At 45.3% G+C, this 17,872-nt stretch overlaps 25 non-coding genes across 25 annotated transcripts; all 25 read left to right on the top strand.

Annotated features, from left to right (window-relative positions):
• Window positions 1-745: 745 nt before the first annotated feature.
• Window positions 746-817, top strand: TRNAE-CUC (transfer RNA glutamic acid (anticodon CUC)). Its single transcript has one exon. It is a non-coding gene; the product is annotated as a tRNA-Glu (tRNA).
• Window positions 818-1,504: 687 nt separating this feature from the next.
• Window positions 1,505-1,577, top strand: TRNAR-UCU (transfer RNA arginine (anticodon UCU)). Its single transcript has one exon. It is a non-coding gene; the product is annotated as a tRNA-Arg (tRNA).
• A 424-nt stretch (window positions 1,578-2,001) lies between these two features.
• Window positions 2,002-2,094, top strand: TRNAI-UAU (transfer RNA isoleucine (anticodon UAU)). The gene is given in 2 exon segments: window positions 2,002-2,039; window positions 2,059-2,094. It is a non-coding gene; the product is annotated as a tRNA-Ile (tRNA).
• Window positions 2,095-3,566: 1,472 nt separating this feature from the next.
• TRNAR-UCU (transfer RNA arginine (anticodon UCU)) lies at window positions 3,567-3,639 on the top strand. The gene has a single exon. It is a non-coding gene; the product is annotated as a tRNA-Arg (tRNA).
• A 360-nt stretch (window positions 3,640-3,999) lies between these two features.
• On the top strand, window positions 4,000-4,092 carry TRNAI-UAU (transfer RNA isoleucine (anticodon UAU)). Its single transcript is given in 2 exon segments — window positions 4,000-4,037; window positions 4,057-4,092. It is a non-coding gene; the product is annotated as a tRNA-Ile (tRNA).
• Window positions 4,093-4,789: 697 nt separating this feature from the next.
• On the top strand, window positions 4,790-4,861 carry TRNAE-CUC (transfer RNA glutamic acid (anticodon CUC)). Its single transcript has one exon. It is a non-coding gene; the product is annotated as a tRNA-Glu (tRNA).
• A 687-nt stretch (window positions 4,862-5,548) lies between these two features.
• On the top strand, window positions 5,549-5,621 carry TRNAR-CCU (transfer RNA arginine (anticodon CCU)). The gene has a single exon. It is a non-coding gene; the product is annotated as a tRNA-Arg (tRNA).
• Window positions 5,622-5,981: 360 nt separating this feature from the next.
• Window positions 5,982-6,074, top strand: TRNAI-UAU (transfer RNA isoleucine (anticodon UAU)). The gene is given in 2 exon segments: window positions 5,982-6,019; window positions 6,039-6,074. It is a non-coding gene; the product is annotated as a tRNA-Ile (tRNA).
• Window positions 6,075-6,772: 698 nt separating this feature from the next.
• On the top strand, window positions 6,773-6,844 carry TRNAE-CUC (transfer RNA glutamic acid (anticodon CUC)). Its single transcript has one exon. It is a non-coding gene; the product is annotated as a tRNA-Glu (tRNA).
• A 704-nt stretch (window positions 6,845-7,548) lies between these two features.
• On the top strand, window positions 7,549-7,621 carry TRNAR-UCU (transfer RNA arginine (anticodon UCU)). Its single transcript has one exon. It is a non-coding gene; the product is annotated as a tRNA-Arg (tRNA).
• A 360-nt stretch (window positions 7,622-7,981) lies between these two features.
• TRNAI-UAU (transfer RNA isoleucine (anticodon UAU)) lies at window positions 7,982-8,074 on the top strand. Its single transcript is given in 2 exon segments — window positions 7,982-8,019; window positions 8,039-8,074. It is a non-coding gene; the product is annotated as a tRNA-Ile (tRNA).
• A 697-nt stretch (window positions 8,075-8,771) lies between these two features.
• TRNAE-CUC (transfer RNA glutamic acid (anticodon CUC)) lies at window positions 8,772-8,843 on the top strand. The gene has a single exon. It is a non-coding gene; the product is annotated as a tRNA-Glu (tRNA).
• A 687-nt stretch (window positions 8,844-9,530) lies between these two features.
• On the top strand, window positions 9,531-9,603 carry TRNAR-UCU (transfer RNA arginine (anticodon UCU)). The gene has a single exon. It is a non-coding gene; the product is annotated as a tRNA-Arg (tRNA).
• Window positions 9,604-10,027: 424 nt separating this feature from the next.
• On the top strand, window positions 10,028-10,120 carry TRNAI-UAU (transfer RNA isoleucine (anticodon UAU)). Its single transcript is given in 2 exon segments — window positions 10,028-10,065; window positions 10,085-10,120. It is a non-coding gene; the product is annotated as a tRNA-Ile (tRNA).
• A 697-nt stretch (window positions 10,121-10,817) lies between these two features.
• On the top strand, window positions 10,818-10,889 carry TRNAE-CUC (transfer RNA glutamic acid (anticodon CUC)). The gene has a single exon. It is a non-coding gene; the product is annotated as a tRNA-Glu (tRNA).
• Window positions 10,890-11,576: 687 nt separating this feature from the next.
• Window positions 11,577-11,649, top strand: TRNAR-CCU (transfer RNA arginine (anticodon CCU)). Its single transcript has one exon. It is a non-coding gene; the product is annotated as a tRNA-Arg (tRNA).
• Window positions 11,650-12,009: 360 nt separating this feature from the next.
• Window positions 12,010-12,102, top strand: TRNAI-UAU (transfer RNA isoleucine (anticodon UAU)). The gene is given in 2 exon segments: window positions 12,010-12,047; window positions 12,067-12,102. It is a non-coding gene; the product is annotated as a tRNA-Ile (tRNA).
• A 697-nt stretch (window positions 12,103-12,799) lies between these two features.
• TRNAE-CUC (transfer RNA glutamic acid (anticodon CUC)) lies at window positions 12,800-12,871 on the top strand. Its single transcript has one exon. It is a non-coding gene; the product is annotated as a tRNA-Glu (tRNA).
• A 687-nt stretch (window positions 12,872-13,558) lies between these two features.
• On the top strand, window positions 13,559-13,631 carry TRNAM-CAU (transfer RNA methionine (anticodon CAU)). The gene has a single exon. It is a non-coding gene; the product is annotated as a tRNA-Met (tRNA).
• Window positions 13,632-13,991: 360 nt separating this feature from the next.
• TRNAI-UAU (transfer RNA isoleucine (anticodon UAU)) lies at window positions 13,992-14,084 on the top strand. The gene is given in 2 exon segments: window positions 13,992-14,029; window positions 14,049-14,084. It is a non-coding gene; the product is annotated as a tRNA-Ile (tRNA).
• A 697-nt stretch (window positions 14,085-14,781) lies between these two features.
• Window positions 14,782-14,853, top strand: TRNAE-CUC (transfer RNA glutamic acid (anticodon CUC)). The gene has a single exon. It is a non-coding gene; the product is annotated as a tRNA-Glu (tRNA).
• A 687-nt stretch (window positions 14,854-15,540) lies between these two features.
• On the top strand, window positions 15,541-15,613 carry TRNAR-CCU (transfer RNA arginine (anticodon CCU)). Its single transcript has one exon. It is a non-coding gene; the product is annotated as a tRNA-Arg (tRNA).
• A 360-nt stretch (window positions 15,614-15,973) lies between these two features.
• On the top strand, window positions 15,974-16,066 carry TRNAI-UAU (transfer RNA isoleucine (anticodon UAU)). The gene is given in 2 exon segments: window positions 15,974-16,011; window positions 16,031-16,066. It is a non-coding gene; the product is annotated as a tRNA-Ile (tRNA).
• Window positions 16,067-16,763: 697 nt separating this feature from the next.
• TRNAE-CUC (transfer RNA glutamic acid (anticodon CUC)) lies at window positions 16,764-16,835 on the top strand. Its single transcript has one exon. It is a non-coding gene; the product is annotated as a tRNA-Glu (tRNA).
• Window positions 16,836-17,538: 703 nt separating this feature from the next.
• On the top strand, window positions 17,539-17,611 carry TRNAR-UCU (transfer RNA arginine (anticodon UCU)). The gene has a single exon. It is a non-coding gene; the product is annotated as a tRNA-Arg (tRNA).
• The last annotated feature ends 261 nt before the right edge of the window (window positions 17,612-17,872 follow it).

Here is a 17,872-nt window from a genome sequence, read left to right as displayed (position 1 = left end):
CTTATAAGACAGTATTTGTTGAGCAATGCCGAGGTTGTGAGTTCAAGCCTCAGCTGGAGCACATCCCTTTAAGCTTTCAAGTTTTATTTGAAAGATTTTTTAAGGGATAATGTGCAGGAATATATTTTCTCCAATATTTTCATTAGTAGACGTTAACACGCCTTAACGAAGCGCTGACCGCGGTTAAGAACTGCTTGGAGAGTTCATGGTTTCAAACCAACAGACAGCGATTCCCTGGTGGTCTAGTGGGTAGGATTCGGTGTTCTCACGGCTGCGGCCTGGATTCGATTCCCAGTCAGGAAAGTACAGCAAAGATGAGGAGAAATGTTTACATGTTGAGGAGCAGAGAAGTTGGTCCGAATGGTCCCGCGAGCTTTTCGAACAAGTTGAAACGGCTGCGCATCTGGTTTCAAGTTTTAATCCTGACAGGTTAATATTGGAACAAGGAATTTTACAATCTTCAAGGAGTCTCTCTCATTTGGCATGGTGCCAAAAGTTTGGTGCAAAAAGCATAAATGGTGCTAATCTTTAAAACGAGACCAAAATCCCCGCCACTGGATGAAAGACTTAGTGAGCCTCAACATCTGTGGTGTGGAAGTTATTTGAAAGATTTTTAAGGGATAATGTGCAAGGATATATTGTCTCCCACCTTATCAGTAGTAGACGTTAACACGGCTCAATGAAGGACTGATCGGGTTTAAGAACTGCTGGGAGAGCTCATGGCTTCAGAACACTCACCAGCGATTCCCTGGTGGTCTAGTGGCTAGGATTCGGCGCTCTCACCGCCGCGGCCCGGGTTCGATTCCCGGTCAGGGAAGGTTTTTAATAAAGCACAACAAAGATCAGGAGAAATGTTTACATAAAAAGGAGCAGAGAAGTTGGTCCGAATGGCCCCGCAAGCTTTTACAACAATTTGAGATGGCTGCACATCTGGTTCCAGGCTTGGGACAGAAAGTTGAAAAGAGCATCACAAGAGTGGTGTTTGCAAGTTATGACACCGTGACAGGAAGCTCAGTCTGGGAGAAAACAGGAGTCCTTCAGTCCAGTCCCCCAAATTGCAGATTGATATTTTAGTGCACGTTAGGGTCCGTTTTGCCTGGACTCCAAATGTATTTGCTGCATGCGTTCTTTGGTTATTGGACTTTGAAAATGAGACCTGTGCCTCCTTGACGTGCTCACCTTGAAGCGTCTATTGAAAACCAGGAAGTCTTAGTATGCAAACGTCTTGCACATGCTCAGTAGCACTCCCTGTAGAAGTCAACCAGGCAAATCAAGCAGGTGCCAAAGAGGTGTTTTTCCAGAGGAACGTCCAGTTTTTGGGGCTCTTTTCAAAAGACATTCCAAAAGTAGTGTTTGCTTGGTTGTTTTTTTTTCTAATTGACTGTTTTATTTTAGCCCAGAGCGATCAGTCGATCTTGTATGTCGGGCAACAAACTAGAGTCATAATGAGGGCTCTATGAACCTAGTTTGCAGCCACCAAAACCTGCCAGTGTTGCTACCAGATGCCCCAGTGGCCTAATGGATAAGGCACTGGCCTTCTAAGCTAGGGATTGTGGGTTCGAGTCCCATCTGGGGTGCTCTTAACCAGGCAAGAGACCGGCTTGGCCCGGTGTAACGCTATTTGCGAGACATCTGCCAGTGCTCTTAACCGGGCAAGAGACTGGCTCGGCCCGGTGTAACGCTATTTGCGAGACATCTGCCAGTAGGCAAGGTGTTTTTACGCCAGGAATCAATTCCACTCGATATCCATGTCCCAAAACCACCCCTTTAAGCATGGCTCTACAAGCTTGCATGGGAATCACAAAGCTTTCCACAAGCCTATTTTGAAAGAAAAAAATAGACAATTGGCTTGTGAACTGAAAAGGCTTCAAGCGAACTTTGGTCAAACTACCTTTCTTAATGTGCAAGAAGCCTTTCATCAATTTTCGCTGTCCCACAGAGGAGCGTTAAGTTTGCAAGTGACAAAACAAGAAAACCGAGTGTAAGGTGACCCCGCATGAAGCTCCAGTGGCGCAATCGGTTAGCGCGCGGTACTTATAAGGCAGTATTTGTTGAGCAATGCCGAGGTTGTGAGTTCAAGCCTCACCTGGAGCACATCCCTTTAAGCTTTCAAGTTTTATTTGAAAGATTTTTTAAGGGATAATGTGCAGGAATATATTTTCTCCAATATTTTCATTAGTAGACGTTAACACGCCTTAACGAAGCACTGACCGCGGTTAAGAACTGCTTGGAGAGTTCATGGTTTCAAACCAACAGACAGCGATTCCCTGGTGGTCTAGTGGGTAGGATTCGGTGTTCTCACGGCTGCGGCCTGGATTCGATTCCCAGTCAGGGAACGTTTTTAATAAAGTACAGCAAAGATGAGGAGAAATGTTTACATGTTGAGGAGCAGAGAAGTTGGTCCGAATGGTCCCGCGAGCTTTTCGAACAAGTTGAAACGGCTGCGCATCTGGTTTCAAGTTTTAATCCTGACAGGTTAATATTGGAACAAGGAATTTTACAATCTTCAAGGAGTCTCTCTCATTTGGCATGGTGCCAAAAGTTTGGTGCAAAAAGCATAAATGGTGCTAATCTTTAAAACGAGACCAAAATCCCCGCAACTGGATGAAAGACTTAGTGAGCCTCAACATCTGTGGTGTGGAAGTTATTTGAAAGATTTTTAAGGGATAATGTGCAAGGATATATTGTCTCCCACCTTATCAGTAGTAGACGTTAACACGGCTCAATGAAGGACTGATCGGGTTTAAGAACTGCTGGGAGAGCTCATGGCTTCAGAACACTCACCAGCGATTCCCTGGGGGTCTAGTGGCTAGGATTCGGCGCTCTCACCGCCGCAGCCCGGGTTCAATTCCCGGTCAGGGAAGGTTTTTAATAAAGCACAACAAAGATCAGGAGAAATGTTTACATAAAAAGGAGCAGAGAAGTTGGTCCGAATGGCCCCGCAAGCTTTTATAACAATTTGAGATGGCTGCACATCTGGTTCCAGGCTTGGGACAGAAAGTTGAAAAGAGCATCACAAGAGTGGTGTTTGCACTGTTGTCAGAGTGCAAGTTATGACACCGTGACAGGAAGCTCAGTCTGGGAGAAAACAGGAGTCCTTCAGTCCAGTCCCCCAAATTGCAGATTGATATTTTAGTGCACGTTAGGGTCCGTTTTGCCTGGACTCCAAATGTATTTGCTGCATGCGTTCTTTGGTTATTGGACTTTGAAAATGAGACCTGTGCCTCCTTGACGTGCTCACCTTGAAGCGTCTATTGAAAACCAGGAAGTCTTAGTATGCAAACGTCTTGCACATGCTCAGTAGCACTCCCTGTAGAAGTCAACCAGGCAAATCAAGCAGGTGCCAAAGAGGTGATTTTCCAGAGGAACGTCCAGTTTTTGGGGCTCTTTTCAAAAGACATTCCAAAAGTAGTGTTTGCTTGGTTGTTTTTTTTTCTAATTGACTGTTTTATTTTAGCCCAGAGCGATCAGTCGATCTTGTATGTCGGGCAACAAACTAGAGTCATAATGAGGGCTCTATGAACCTAGTTTGCAGCCACCAAAACCTGCCAGTGTTGCTACCAGATGCCCCAGTGGCCTAATGGATAAGGCACTGGCCTTCTAAGCCAGGGATTGTGGGTTCGAGTCCCATCTGGGGTGCTCTTAACCGGGCAAGAGACCGGCTCGGCCCGGTGTAACGCTATTTGCGAGACATCTGCCAGTATGCAAGGTGTTTTTACGCCAGGAATCAATTCCACTCGATATCCATGTCCCAAAACCACCCCTTTAAGCATGGCTCTACAAGCTTGCATGGGAATCACAAAGCTTTCCACAAGCCTATTTTGAAAGAAAAAAATAGACAATTGGCTTGTGAACTGAAAAGGCTTCAAGCGAACTTTGGTCAAACTACCTTTCTTAATGTGCAAGAAGCCTTTCATCAATTTTCGCTGTCCCACAGAGGAGCGTTAAGTTTGCAAGTGACAAAACAAGAAAACCGAGTGTAAGGTGACCCAGCATGAAGCTCCAGTAGCGCAATCGGTTAGCGCGCGGTACTTATAAGGCAGTATTTGTTGAGCAATGCTGAGGTTGTGAGTTCAAGCCTCACCTGGAGCACATCCCTTTAAGCTTTCAAGTTTTATTTGAAAGATTTTTTAAGGGATAATGTGCAGGAATATATTTTCTCCAATATTTTCATTAGTAGACGTTAACACGCCTTAACGAAGCACTGACCGCGGTTAAGAACTGCTTGGAGAGTTCATGGTTTCAAACCAACAGACAGCGATTCCCTGGTGGTCTAGTGGGTAGGATTCGGTGTTCTCACGGCTGCAGCCTGGATTCGATTCCCAGTCAGGGAACGTTTTTAATAAAGTACAGCAAAGATGAGGAGAAATGTTTACATGTTGAGGAGCAGAGAAGTTGGTCCGAATGGTCCCGCGAGCTTTTCGAACAAGTTGAAACGGCTGCGCATCTTGTTTCAAGTTTTAATCCTGACAGGTTAATATTGGAACAAGGAATTTTACCATCTTCAAGGAGTCTCTCTCATTTGGCATGGTGCCAAAAGTTTGGTGCAAAAAGCATAAATGGTGCTAATCTTTAAAACGAGACCAAAATCCCCGCCACTGGATGAAAGACTTAGTGAGCCTCAACATCTGTGGTGTGGAAGTTATTTGAAAGATTTTTAAGGGATAATGTGCAAGGATATATTGTCTCCCACCTTATCAGTAGTAGACGTTAACACGGCTCAATGAAGGACTGATCGGGTTTAAGAACTGCTGGGAGAGCTCATGGCTTCAGAACACTCACCAGCGATTCCCTGGTGGTCTAGTGATTAGGATTCGGCGCTCTCACCGCCGCGGCCCGGGTTCGATTCCCGGTCAGGGAAGGTTTTTAATAAAGCACAACAAAGATCAGGAGAAATGTTTACATAAAAAGGAGCAGAGAAGTTGGTCCGAATGGCCCCGCAAGCTTTTATAACAATTTGAGATGGCTGCACATCTGGTTCCAGGCTTGGGACAGAAAGTTGAAAAGAGCATCACAAGAGTGGTGTTTGCAAGTTATGACACCGTGACAGGAAGCTCAGTCTGGGAGAAAACAGGAGTCCTTCAGTCCAGTCCCCCAAATTGCAGATTGATATTTTAGTGCACGTTAGGGTCCGTTTTGCCTGGACTCCAAATGTATTTGCTGCATGCGTTCTTTGGTTATTGGACTTTGAAAATGAGACCTGTGCCTCCTTGATGTGCTCACCTTGAAGCGTCTATTGAAAACCAGGAAGTCTTAGTATGCAAACGTCTTGCACATGCTCAGTAGCACTCCCTGTAGAAGTCAACCAGGCAAATCAAGCAGGTGCCAAAGAGGTGATTTTCCAGAGGAACGTCCAGTTTTTGGGGCTCTTTTCAAAAGACATTCCAAAAGTAGTGTTTGCTTGGTTGTTTTTTTTTCTAATTGACTGTTTTATTTTAGCCCAGAGCGATCAGTCGATCTTGTATGTCGGGCAACAAACTAGAGTCATAATGAGGGCTCTATGAACCTAGTTTGCAGCCACCAAAACCTGCCAGTGTTACTACCAGATGCCCCAGTGGCCTAATGGATAAGGCACTGGCCTCCTAAGCCAGGGATTGTGGGTTCGAGTCCCATCTGGGGTGCTCTTAACTGGGCAAGAGACCGGCTCGGCCCGGTGTGACGCTATTTGCGAGACATCTGCCAGTAGGCAAGGTGTTTTTACGCCAGGAATCAATTCCACTCGATATCCATGTCCCAAAACCACCCCTTTAAGCATGTCTCTACAAGCTTGCATGGGAATCACAAAGCTTTCCACAAGCCTATTTTGAAAGAAAAAAATAGACAATTGGCTTGTGAACTGAAAAGGCTTCAAGCGAACTTTGGTCAAACTACCTTTCTTAATGTGCAAGAAGCCTTTCATCAATTTTCGCTGTCCCACAGAGGAGCGTTAAGTTTGCAAGTGACAAAACAAGAAAACCGAGTGTAAGGTGACCCAGCATGAAGCTCCAGTGGCGCAGTCGGTTAGCGCGCGTTACTTATAAGGCAGTATTTGTTGAGCAATGCCGAGGTTGTGAGTTCAAGCCTCACCTGGAGCACATCCCTTTAAGCTTTCAAGTTTTATTTGAAAGATTTTTTAAGGGATAATGTGCAGGAATATATTTTCTCCAATATTTTCATTAGTAGACGTTAACACGCCTTAACGAAGCACTGACCGCGGTTAAGAACTGCTTGGAGAGTTCATGGTTTCAAACCAACAGACAGCGATTCCCTGGTGGTCTAGTGGGTAGGATTCGGTGTTCTCACGGCTGCGGCCTGGATTCGATTCCCAGTCAGGGAACGTTTTTAATAAAGTACAGCAAAGATGAGGAGAAATGTTTACATGTTGAGGAGCAGAGAAGTTGGTCCGAATGGTCCCGCGAGCTTTTCGAACAAGTTGAAACGGCCTGCGCATCTGGTTTCAAGTTTTAATCCTGACAGGTTAATATTGGAACAAGGAATTTTACAATCTTCAAGGAGTCTCTCTCATTTGGCATGGTGCCAAAAGTTTGGTGCAAAAAGCATAAATGGTGCTAATCTTTAAAACGAGACCAAAATCCCCGCCACTGGATGAAAGACTTAGTGAGCCTCAACATCTGTGGTGTGGAAGTTATTTGAAAGATTTTTAAGGGATAATGTGCAAGGATATATTGTCTCCCACCTTATCAGTAGTAGACGTTAACACGGCTCAATGAAGGACTGATCGGGTTTAAGAACTGCTGGGAGAGCTCATGGCTTCAGAACACTCACCAGCGATTCCCTGGTGGTCTAGTGGCTAGGATTCGGCGCTCTCACCGCCGCGGCCCGGGTTCGATTCCCGGTCAGGGAAGGTTTTTAATAAAGCACAACAAAGATCAGGAGAAATGTTTACATAAAAAGGAGCAGAAAAGTTGGTCCGAATGGCCCCGCAAGCTTTTATAACAATTTGAGATGGCTGCACATCTGGTTCCAGGCTTGGGACAGAAAGTTGAAAAGAGCATCACAAGAGTGGTGTTTGCACTGTTGTCAGAGTGCAAGTTATGACACCGTGACAGGAAGCTCAGTCTGGGAGAAAACAGGAGTCCTTCAGTCCAGTCCCCCAAATTGCAGATTGATATTTTAGTGCACATTAGGGTCCGTTTTGCCTGGACTCCAAATGTATTTGCTGCATGCGTTCTTTGGTTATTGGACTTTGAAAATGAGACCTGTGCCTCCTTGACGTGCTCACCTTGAAGCGTCTATTGAAAACCAGGAAGTCTTAGTATGCAAACGTCTTGCACATGCTCAGTAGCACTCCCTGTAGAAGTCAACCAGGCAAATCAAGCAGGTGCCAAAGAGGTGATTTTCCAGAGGAACGTCCAGTTTTTGGGGCTCTTTTCAAAAGACATTCCAAAAGTAGTGTTTGCTTGGTTGTTTTTTTTTCTAATTGACTGTTTTATTTTAGCCCAGAGCGATCAGTCGATCTTGTATGTCGGGCAACAAACTAGAGTCATAATGAGGGCTCTATGAACCTAGTTTGCAGCCACCAAAACCTGCCAGTGTTGCTACCCAGATGCCCCAGTGGCCTAATGGATAAGGCACTGGCCTTCTAAGCCAGGGATTGTGGGTTCGAGTCCCATCTGGGGTGCTCTTAACCAGGCAAGAGACCGGCTCGGCCCGGTGTAACGCTATTTGCGAGACATCTGCCAGTATGCAAGGTGTTTTTACGCCAGGAATCAATTCCACTCGATATCCATGTCCCAAAACCACCCCTTTAAGCATGGCTCTACAAGCTTGCATGGGAATCACAAAGCTTTCCACAAGCCTATTTTGAAAGAAAAAAATAGACAATTGGCTTGTGAACTGAAAAGGCTTCAAGCGAACTTTGGTCAAACTACCTTTCTTAATGTGCAAGAAGCCTTTCATCATTTTTCGCTGTCCCACAGAGGAGCGTTAAGTTTGCAAGTGACAAAACAAGAAAACCGAGTGTAAGGTGACCCAGCATGAAGCTCCAGTGGCGCAGTCGGTTAGCGCGCGTTACTTATAAGGCAGTATTTGTTGAGCAATGCCGAGGTTGTGAGTTCAAGCCTCACCTGGAGCACATCCCTTTAAGCTTTCAAGTTTTATTTGAAAGATTTTTTAAGGGATAATGTGCAGGAATATATTTTCTCCAATATTTTCATTAGTAGACGTTAACACGCCTTAACGAAGCACTGACCGCGGTTAAGAACTGCTTGGAGAGTTCATGGTTTCAAACCAACAGACAGCGATTCCCTGGTGGTCTAGTGGGTAGGATTCGGTGTTCTCACGGCTGCGGCCTGGATTCGATTCCCAGTCAGGGAACGTTTTTAATAAAGTACAGCAAAGATGAGGAGAAATGTTTACATGTTGAGGAGCAGAGAAGTTGGTCCGAATGGTCCCGCGAGCTTTTCGAACAAGTTGAAACGGCTGCGCATCTGGTTTCAAGTTTTAATCCTGACAGGTTAATATTGGAACAAGGAATTTTACAATCTTCAAGGAGTCTCTCTCATTTGGCATGGTGCCAAAAGTTTGGTGCAAAAAGCATAAATGGTGCTAATCTTTAAAACGAGACCAAAATCCCCGCCACTGGATGAAAGACTTAGTGAGCCTCAACATCTGTGGTGTGGAAGTTATTTGAAAGATTTTTAAGGGATAATGTGCAAGGATATATTGTCTCCCACCTTATCAGTAGTAGACGTTAACACGGCTCAATGAAGGACTGATCGGGTTTAAGAACTGCTGGGAGAGCTCATGGCTTCAGAACACTCACCAGCGATTCCCTGGTGGTCTAGTGGCTAGGATTCGGCGCTCTCACCGCCGCGGCCCGGGTTCGATTCCCGGTCAGGGAAGGTTTTTAATAAAGCACAACAAAGATCAGGAGAAATGTTTACATAAAAAGGAGCAGAGAAGTTGGTCCGAATGGCCCCACAAGCTTTTATAACAATTTGAGATGGCTGCACATCTGGTTCCAGGCTTGGGACAGAAAGTTGAAAAGAGCATCACAAGAGTGGTGTTTGCAAGTTATGACACCGTGACAGGAAGCTCAGTCTGGGAGAAAACAGGAGTCCTTCAGTCCAGTCCCCCAAATTGCAGATTGATATTTTAGTGCACGTTAGGGTCCGTTTTGCCTGGACTCCAAATGTATTTGCTGCATGCGTTCTTTGGTTATTGGACTTTGAAAATGAGACCTTTGCCTCCTTGACGTGCTCACCTTGAAGCGTCTATTGAAAACCAGGAAGTCTTAGTATGCAAACGTCTTGCACATGCTCAGTAGCACTCCCTGTAGAAGTCAACCAGGCAAATCAAGCAGGTGCCAAAGAGGTGATTTTCCAGAGGAACGTCCAGTTTTTGGGGCTCTTTTCAAAAGACATTCCAAAAGTAGTGTTTGCTTGGTTGTTTTTTTTTCTAATTGACTGTTTTATTTTAGCCCAGAGCGATCAGTCGATCTTGTATGTCGGGCAACAAACTAGAGTCATAATGAGGGCTCTATGAACCTAGTTTGCAGCCACCAAAACCTGCCAGTGTTGCTACCCGATGCCCCAGTGGCCTAATGGATAAGGCACTGGCCTTCTAAGCCAGGGATTGTGGGTTCGAGTCCCATCTGGGGTGCTCTTAACCAGGCAAGAGACCGGCTTGGCCCGGTGTAACGCTATTTGCGAGACATCTGCCAGTGCTCTTAACCGGGCAAGAGACTGGCTCGGCCCGGTGTAACGCTATTTGCGAGACATCTGCCAGTAGGCAAGGTGTTTTTACGCCAGGAATCAATTCCACTCGATATCCATGTCCCAAAACCACCCCTTTAAGCATGGCTCTACAAGCTTGCATGGGAATCACAAAGCTTTCCACAAGCCTATTTTGAAAGAAAAAAATAGACAATTGGCTTGTGAACTGAAAAGGCTTCAAGCGAACTTTGGTCAAACTACCTTTCTTAATGTGCAAGAAGCCTTTCATCAATTTTCGCTGTCCCACAGAGGAGCGTTAAGTTTGCAAGTGACAAAACAAGAAAACCGAGTGTAAGGTGACCCAGCATGAAGCTCCAGTGGCGCAATCGGTTAGCGTGCGGTACTTATAAGGCAGTATTTGTTGAGCAATGCCGAGGTTGTGAGTTCAAGCCTCACCTGTAGCACGTCCCTTTAAGCTTTCAAGTTTTATTTGAAAGATTTTTTAAGGGATAATGTGCAGGAATATATTTTCTCCAATATTTTCATTAGTAGACGTTAACACGCCTTAACGAAGCACTGACCGCGGTTAAGAACTGCTTGGAGAGTTCATGGTTTCAAACCAACAGACAGCGATTCCCTGGTGGTCTAGTGGGTAGGATTCGGTGTTCTCACGGCTGCGGCCTGGATTCGATTCCCAGTCAGGGAACGTTTTTAATAAAGTACAGCAAAGATGAGGAGAAATGTTTACATGTTGAGGAGCAGAGAAGTTGGTCCGAATGGTCCCGCGAGCTTTTCGAACAAGTTGAAACGGCTGCGCATCTGGTTTCAAGTTTTAATCCTGACAGGTTAATATTGGAACAAGGAATTTTACAATCTTCAAGGAGTCTCTCTCATTTGGCATGGTGCCAAAAGTTTGGTGCAAAAAGCATAAATGGTGCTAATCTTTAAAACGAGACCAAAATCCCCGCCACTGGATGAAAGACTTAGTGAGCCTCAACATCTGTGGTGTGGAAGTTATTTGAAAGATTTTTAAGGGATAATGTGCAAGGATATATTGTCTCCCACCTTATCAGTAGTAGACGTTAACACGGCTCAATGAAGGACTGATCGGGTTTAAGAACTGCTGGGAGAGCTCATGGCTTCAGAACACTCACCAGCGATTCCCTGGTGGTCTAGTGGCTAGGATTCGGCGCTCTCACCGCCGCGGCCCGGGTTCGATTCCCGGACAGGGAAGGTTTTTAATAAAGCACAACAAAGATCAGGAGAAATGTTTACATAAAAAGGAGCAGAGAAGTTGGTCCGAATGGCCCCGCAAGCTTTTATAACAATTTGAGATGGCTGCACATCTGGTTCCAGGCTTGGGACAGAAAGTTGAAAAGAGCATCACAAGAGTGGTGTTTGCAAGTTATGACACCGTGACAGGAAGCTCAGTCTGGGAGAAAACAGGAGTCCTTCAGTCCAGTCCCCCAAATTGCAGATTGATATTTTAGTGCACGTTAGGGTCCGTTTTGCCTGGACTCCAAATGTATTTGCTGCATGCGTTCTTTGGTTATTGGACTTTGAAAATGAGACCTTTGCCTCCTTGACGTGCTCACCTTGAAGCGTCTATTGAAAACCAGGAAGTCTTAGTATGCAAACGTCTTGCACATGCTCAGTAGCACTCCCTGTAGAAGTCAACCAGGCAAATCAAGCAGGTGCCAAAGAGGTGATTTTCCAGAGGAACGTCCAGTTTTTGGGGCTCTTTTCAAAAGACATTCCAAAAGTAGTGTTTGCTTGGTTGTTTTTTTTTCTAATTGACTGTTTTATTTTAGCCCAGAGCGATCAGTCGATCTTGTATGTCGGGCAACAAACTAGAGTCATAATGATGGCTCTATGAACCTAGTTTGCAGCCACCAAAACCTGCCAGTGTTGCTACCAGATACCCCAGTGGCCTAATGGATAAGGCACTGGCCTCCTAAGCCAGGGATTGTGGGTTCAAGTCCCATCTGGGGTGCTCTTAACCGGGCAAGAGACCGGCTCGGCCCGGTGTAACGCTATTTGCGAGACATCTGCCAGTAGGCAAGGTGTTTTTACACCAGGAATCAATTCCACTCGATATCCATGTCCCAAAACCACCCCTTTAAGCATGGCTCTACAAGCTTGCATGGGAATCACAAAGCTTTCCACAAGCCTATTTTGAAAGAAAAAAATAGACAATTGGCTTGTGAACTGAAAAGGCTTCAAGCGAACTTTGGTCAAACTACCTTTCTTAATGTGCAAGAAGCCTTTCATCAATTTTCGCTGTCCCACAGAGGAGCGTTAAGTTTGCAAGTGACAAAACAAGAAAACCGAGTGTAAGGTGACCCAGCATGAAGCTCCAGTGGCGCAATCGGTTAGCGCGCGGTACTTATAAGGCAGTATTTGTTGAGCAATGCCGTGGTTGTGAGTTCAAGCCTCACCTGGAGCACATCCCTTTAAGCTTTCAAGTTTTATTTGAAAGATTTTTTAAGGGATAATGTGCAGGAATATATTTTCTCCAATATTTTCATTAGTAGACGTTAACACGCCTTAACGAAGCACTGACCGCGGTTAAGAACTGCTTGGAGAGTTCATGGTTTCAAACCAACAGACAGCGATTCCCTGGTGGTCTAGTGGGTAGGATTCGGTGTTCTCACGGCTGCGGCCTGGATTCGATTCCCAGTCAGGGAACGTTTTTAATAAAGTACAGCAAAGATGAGGAGAAATGTTTACATGTTGAGGAGCAGAGAAGTTGGTCCGAATGGTCCCGCGAGCTTTTCGAACAAGTTGAAACGGCTGCGCATCTGGTTTCAAGTTTTAATCCTGACAGGTTAATATTGGAACAAGGAATTTTACAATCTTCAAGGAGTCTCTCTCATTTGGCATGGTGCCAAAAGTTTGGTGCAAAAAGCATAAATGGTGCTAATCTTTAAAACGAGACCAAAATCCCCGCCACTGGATGAAAGACTTAGTGAGCCTCAACATCTGTGGTGTGGAAGTTATTTGAAAGATTTTTAAGGGATAATGTGCAAGGATATATTGTCTCCCACCTTATCAGTAGTAGACGTTAACACGGCTCAATGAAGGACTGATCGGGTTTAAGAACTGCTGGGAGAGCTCATGGCTTCAGAACACTCACCAGCGATTCCCTGGTGGTCTAGTGGCTAGGATTCGGCGCTCTCACCGCCGCGGCCCGGGTTCGATTCCCGGTCAGGGAAGGTTTTTAATAAAGCACAACAAAGATCAGGAGAAATGTTTACATAAAAAGGAGCAGAGAAGTTGGTCCGAATGGCCCCACAAGCTTTTATAACAATTTGAGATGGCTGCACATCTGGTTCCAGGCTTGGGACAGAAAGTTGAAAAGAGCATCACAAGAGTGGTGTTTGCAAGTTATGACACCGTGACAGGAAGCTCAGTCTGGGAGAAAACAGGAGTCCTTCAGTCCAGTCCCCCAAATTGCAGATTGATATTTTAGTGCACGTTAGGGTCCGTTTTGCCTGGACTCCAAATGTATTTGCTGCATGCGTTCTTTGGTTATTGGACTTTGAAAATGAGACCTTTGCCTCCTTGACGTGCTCACCTTGAAGCGTCTATTGAAAACCAGGAAGTCTTAGTATGCAAACGTCTTGCACATGCTCAGTAGCACTCCCTGTAGAAGTCAACCAGGCAAATCAAGCAGGTGCCAAAGAGGTGATTTTCCAGAGGAACGTCCAGTTTTTGGGGCTCTTTTCAAAAGACATTCCAAAAGTAGTGTTTGCTTGGTTGTTTTTTTTTCTAATTGACTGTTTTATTTTAGCCCAGAGCGATCAGTCGATCTTGTATGTCGGGCAACAAACTAGAGTCATAATGAGGGCTCTATGAACCTAGTTTGCAGCCACCAAAACCTGCCAGTGTTGCTACCAGATGCCCCAGTGGCCTAATGGATAAGGCACTGGCCTCATAAGCCAGGGATTGTGGGTTCAAGTCCCATCTGGGGTGCTCTTAACCGGGCAAGAGACCGGCTCGGCCCGGTGTAACGCTATTTGCGAGACATCTGCCAGTAGGCAAGGTGTTTTTACGCCAGGAATCAATTCCACTCGATATCCATGTCCCAAAACCACCCCTTTAAGCATGGCTCTACAAGCTTGCATGGGAATCACAAAGCTTTCCACAAGCCTATTTTGAAAGAAAAAAATAGACAATTGGCTTGTGAACTGAAAAGGCTTCAAGCGAACTTTGGTCAAACTACCTTTCTTAATGTGCAAGAAGCCTTTCATCAATTTTCGCTGTCCCACAGAGGAGCGTTAAGTTTGCAAGTGACAAAACAAGAAAACCGAGTGTAAGGAGACCCAGCATGAAGCTCCAGTGGCGCAATGGGTTAGCGCGCGGTACTTATAAGGCAGTATTTGTTGAGCAATGCTGAGGTTGTGAGTTCAAGCCTCACCTGGAGCACATCCCTTTAAGCTTTCAAGTTTTATTTGAAAGATTTTTTAAGGGATAATGTGCAGGAATATATTTTCTCCAATATTTTCATTAGTAGACGTTAACACGCCTTAACGAAGCACTGACCGCGGTTAAGAACTGCTTGGAGAGTTCATGGTTTCAAACCAACAGACAGCGATTCCCTGGTGGTCTAGTGGGTAGGATTCGGTGTTCTCACGGCTGCGGCCTGGGTTCGATTCCCAGTCAGGGAACGTTTTTAATAAAGTACAGCAAAGATGAGGAGAAATGTTTACATGTTGAGGAGCAGAGAAGTTGGTCCGAATGGTCCCGCGAGCTTTTCGAACAAGTTGAAACGGCTGCGCATCTTGTTTCAAGTTTTAATCCTGACAGGTTAATATTGGAACAAGGAATTTTACAATCTTCAAGGAGTCTCTCTCATTTGGCATGGTGCCAAAAGTTTGGTGCAAAAAGCATAAATGGTGCTAATCTTTAAAACGAGACCAAAATCCCCGCCACTGGATGAAAGACTTAGTGAGCCTCAACATCTGTGGTGTGGAAGTTATTTGAAAGATTTTTAAGGGATAATGTGCAAGGATATATTGTCTCCCACCTTATCAGTAGTAGACGTTAACACGGCTCAATGAAGGACTGATCGGGTTTAAGAACTGCTGGGAGAGCTCATGGCTTCAGAACACTCACCAGCGATTCCCTGGTGGTCTAGTGGCTAGGATTCGGCGCTCTCACCGCCGCGGCCCGGGTTCGATTCCCGGTCAGGGAAGGTTTTTAATAAAGCACAACAAAGATCAGGAGAAATGTTTACATAAAAAGGAGCAGAGAAGTTGGTCCGAATGGCCCCGCAAGCTTTTATAACAATTTGAGATGGCTGCACATCTGGTTCCAGGCTTGGGACAGAAAGTTGAAAAGAGCATCACAAGAGTGGTGTTTGCAAGTTATGACACCGTGACAGGAAGCTCAGTCTGGGAGAAAACAGGAGTCCTTCAGTCCAGTCCCCCAAATTGCAGATTGATATTTTAGTGCACGTTAGGGTCCGTTTTGCCTGGACTCCAAATGTATTTGCTGCATGCGTTCTTTGGTTATTGGACTTTGAAAATGAGACCTTTGCCTCCTTGACGTGCTCACCTTGAAGCGTCTATTGAAAACCAGGAAGTCTTAGTATGCAAACGTCTTGCACATGCTCAGTAGCACTCCCTGTAGAAGTCAACCAGGCAAATCAAGCAGGTGCCAAAGAGGTGATTTTCCAGAGGAACGTCCAGTTTTTGGGGCTCTTTTCAAAAGACATTCCAAAAGTAGTGTTTGCTTGGTTGTTTTTTTTTCTAATTGACTGTTTTATTTTAGCCCAGAGCGATCAGTCGATCTTGTATGTCGGGCAACAAACTAGAGTCATAATGATGGCTCTATGAACCTAGTTTGCAGCCACCAAAACCTGCCAGTGTTGCTACCAGATACCCCAGTGGCCTAATGGATAAGGCACTGGCCTCCTAAGCCAGGGATTGTGGGTTCAAGTCCCATCTGGGGTGCTCTTAACCGGGCAAGAGACCGGCTCGGCCCGGTGTAACGCTATTTGCGAGACATCTGCCAGTAGGCAAGGTGTTTTTACACCAGGAATCAATTCCACTCGATATCCATGTCCCAAAACCACCCCTTTAAGCATGGCTCTACAAGCTTGCATGGGAATCACAAAGCTTTCCACAAGCCTATTTTGAAAGAAAAAAATAGACAATTGGCTTGTGAACTGAAAAGGCTTCAAGCGAACTTTGGTCAAACTACCTTTCTTAATGTGCAAGAAGCCTTTCATCAATTTTCGCTGTCCCACAGAGGAGCGTTAAGTTTGCAAGTGACAAAACAAGAAAACCGAGTGTAAGGTGACCCAGCATGAAGCTCCAGTGGCGCAATCGGTTAGCGCGCGGTACTTATAAGGCAGTATTTGTTGAGCAATGCCGTGGTTGTGAGTTCAAGCCTCACCTGGAGCACATCCTTTTAAGCTTTCAAGTTTTATTTGAAAGATTTTTTAAGGGATAATGTGCAGGAATATATTTTCTCCAATATTTTCATTAGTAGACGTTAACACGCCTTAACGAAGCACTGACCGCGGTTAAGAACTGCTTGGAGAGTTCATGGTTTCAAACCAACAGACAGCGATTCCCTGGTGGTCTAGTGGGTAGGATTCGATGTTCTCACAGCTGCGGCCTGGATTCGATTCCCAGTCAGGGAACGTTTTTAATAAAGTACAGCAAAGATGAGGAGAAATGTTTACATGTTGAGGAGCAGAGAAGTTGGTCCGAATGGTCCCGCGAGCTTTTCGAACAAGTTGAAACGGCTGCGCATCTGGTTTCAAGTTTTAATCCTGACAGGTTAATATTGGAACAAGGAATTTTACAATCTTCAAGGAGTCTCTCTCATTTGGCATGGTGCCAAAAGTTTGGTGCAAAAAGCATAAATGGTGCTAATCTTTAAAACGAGACCAAAATCCCCGCCACTGGATGAAAGACTTAGTGAGCCTCAACATCTGTGGTGTGGAAGTTATTTGAAAGATTTTTAAGGGATAATGTGCAAGGATATATTGTCTCCCACCTTATCAGTAGTAGACGTTAACACGGCTCAATGAAGGACTGATCGGGTTTAAGAACTGCTGGGAGAGCTCATGGCTTCAGAACACTCACCAGCGATTCCCTGGTGGTCTAGTGGCTAGGATTCGGCGCTCTCACCGCCGCGGCCCGGGTTCGATTCCCGGTCAGGGAAGGTTTTTAATAAAGCACAACAAAGATCAGGAGAAATGTTTACATAAAAAGGAGCAGAAAAGTTGGTCCGAATGGCCCCGCAAGCTTTTATAACAATTTGAGATGGCTGCACATCTGGTTCCAGGCTTGGGACAGAAAGTTGAAAAGAGCATCACAAGAGTGGTGTTTGCACTGTTGTCAGAGTGCAAGTTATGACACCGTGACAGGAAGCTCAGTCTGGGAGAAAACAGGAGTCCTTCAGTCCAGTCCCCCAAATTGCAGATTGATATTTTAGTGCACATTAGGGTCCGTTTTGCCTGGACTCCAAATGTATTTGCTGCATGCGTTCTTTGGTTATTGGACTTTGAAAATGAGACCTGTGCCTCCTTGACGTGCTCACCTTGAAGCGTCTATTGAAAACCAGGAAGTCTTAGTATGCAAACGTCTTGCACATGCTCAGTAGCACTCCCTGTAGAAGTCAACCAGGCAAATCAAGCAGGTGCCAAAGAGGTGATTTTCCAGAGGAACGTCCAGTTTTTGGGGCTCTTTTCAAAAGACATTCCAAAAGTAGTGTTTGCTTGGTTGTTTTTTTTTCTAATTGACTGTTTTATTTTAGCCCAGAGCGATCAGTCGATCTTGTATGTCGGGCAACAAACTAGAGTCATAATGAGGGCTCTATGAACCTAGTTTGCAGCCACCAAAACCTGCCAGTGTTGCTACCAGATGCCCCAGTGGCCTAATGGATAAGGCACTGGCCTTCTAAGCCAGGGATTGTGGGTTCGAGTCCCATCTGGGGTGCTCTTAACCAGGCAAGAGACCGGCTCGGCCCGGTGTAACGCTATTTGCGAGACATCTGCCAGTATGCAAGGTGTTTTTACGCCAGGAATCAATTCCACTCGATATCCATGTCCCAAAACCACCCCTTTAAGCATGGCTCTACAAGCTTGCATGGGAATCACAAAGCTTTCCACAAGCCTATTTTGAAAGAAAAAAATAGACAATTGGCTTGTGAACTGAAAAGGCTTCAAGCGAACTTTGGTCAAACTACCTTTCTTAATG

This window comes from Sceloporus occidentalis, unplaced genomic scaffold, assembly GCF_023333645.1.
Source record: "Sceloporus occidentalis isolate IW3139 unplaced genomic scaffold, rSceOcc1.0.p SCAF_244, whole genome shotgun sequence".
NCBI lineage: Eukaryota > Metazoa > Chordata > Lepidosauria > Squamata > Phrynosomatidae > Sceloporus > Sceloporus occidentalis.
The sequence above is the reverse complement of the archived record's forward strand: the minus strand, read 5'-3'. Positions and strand labels throughout refer to the sequence as shown.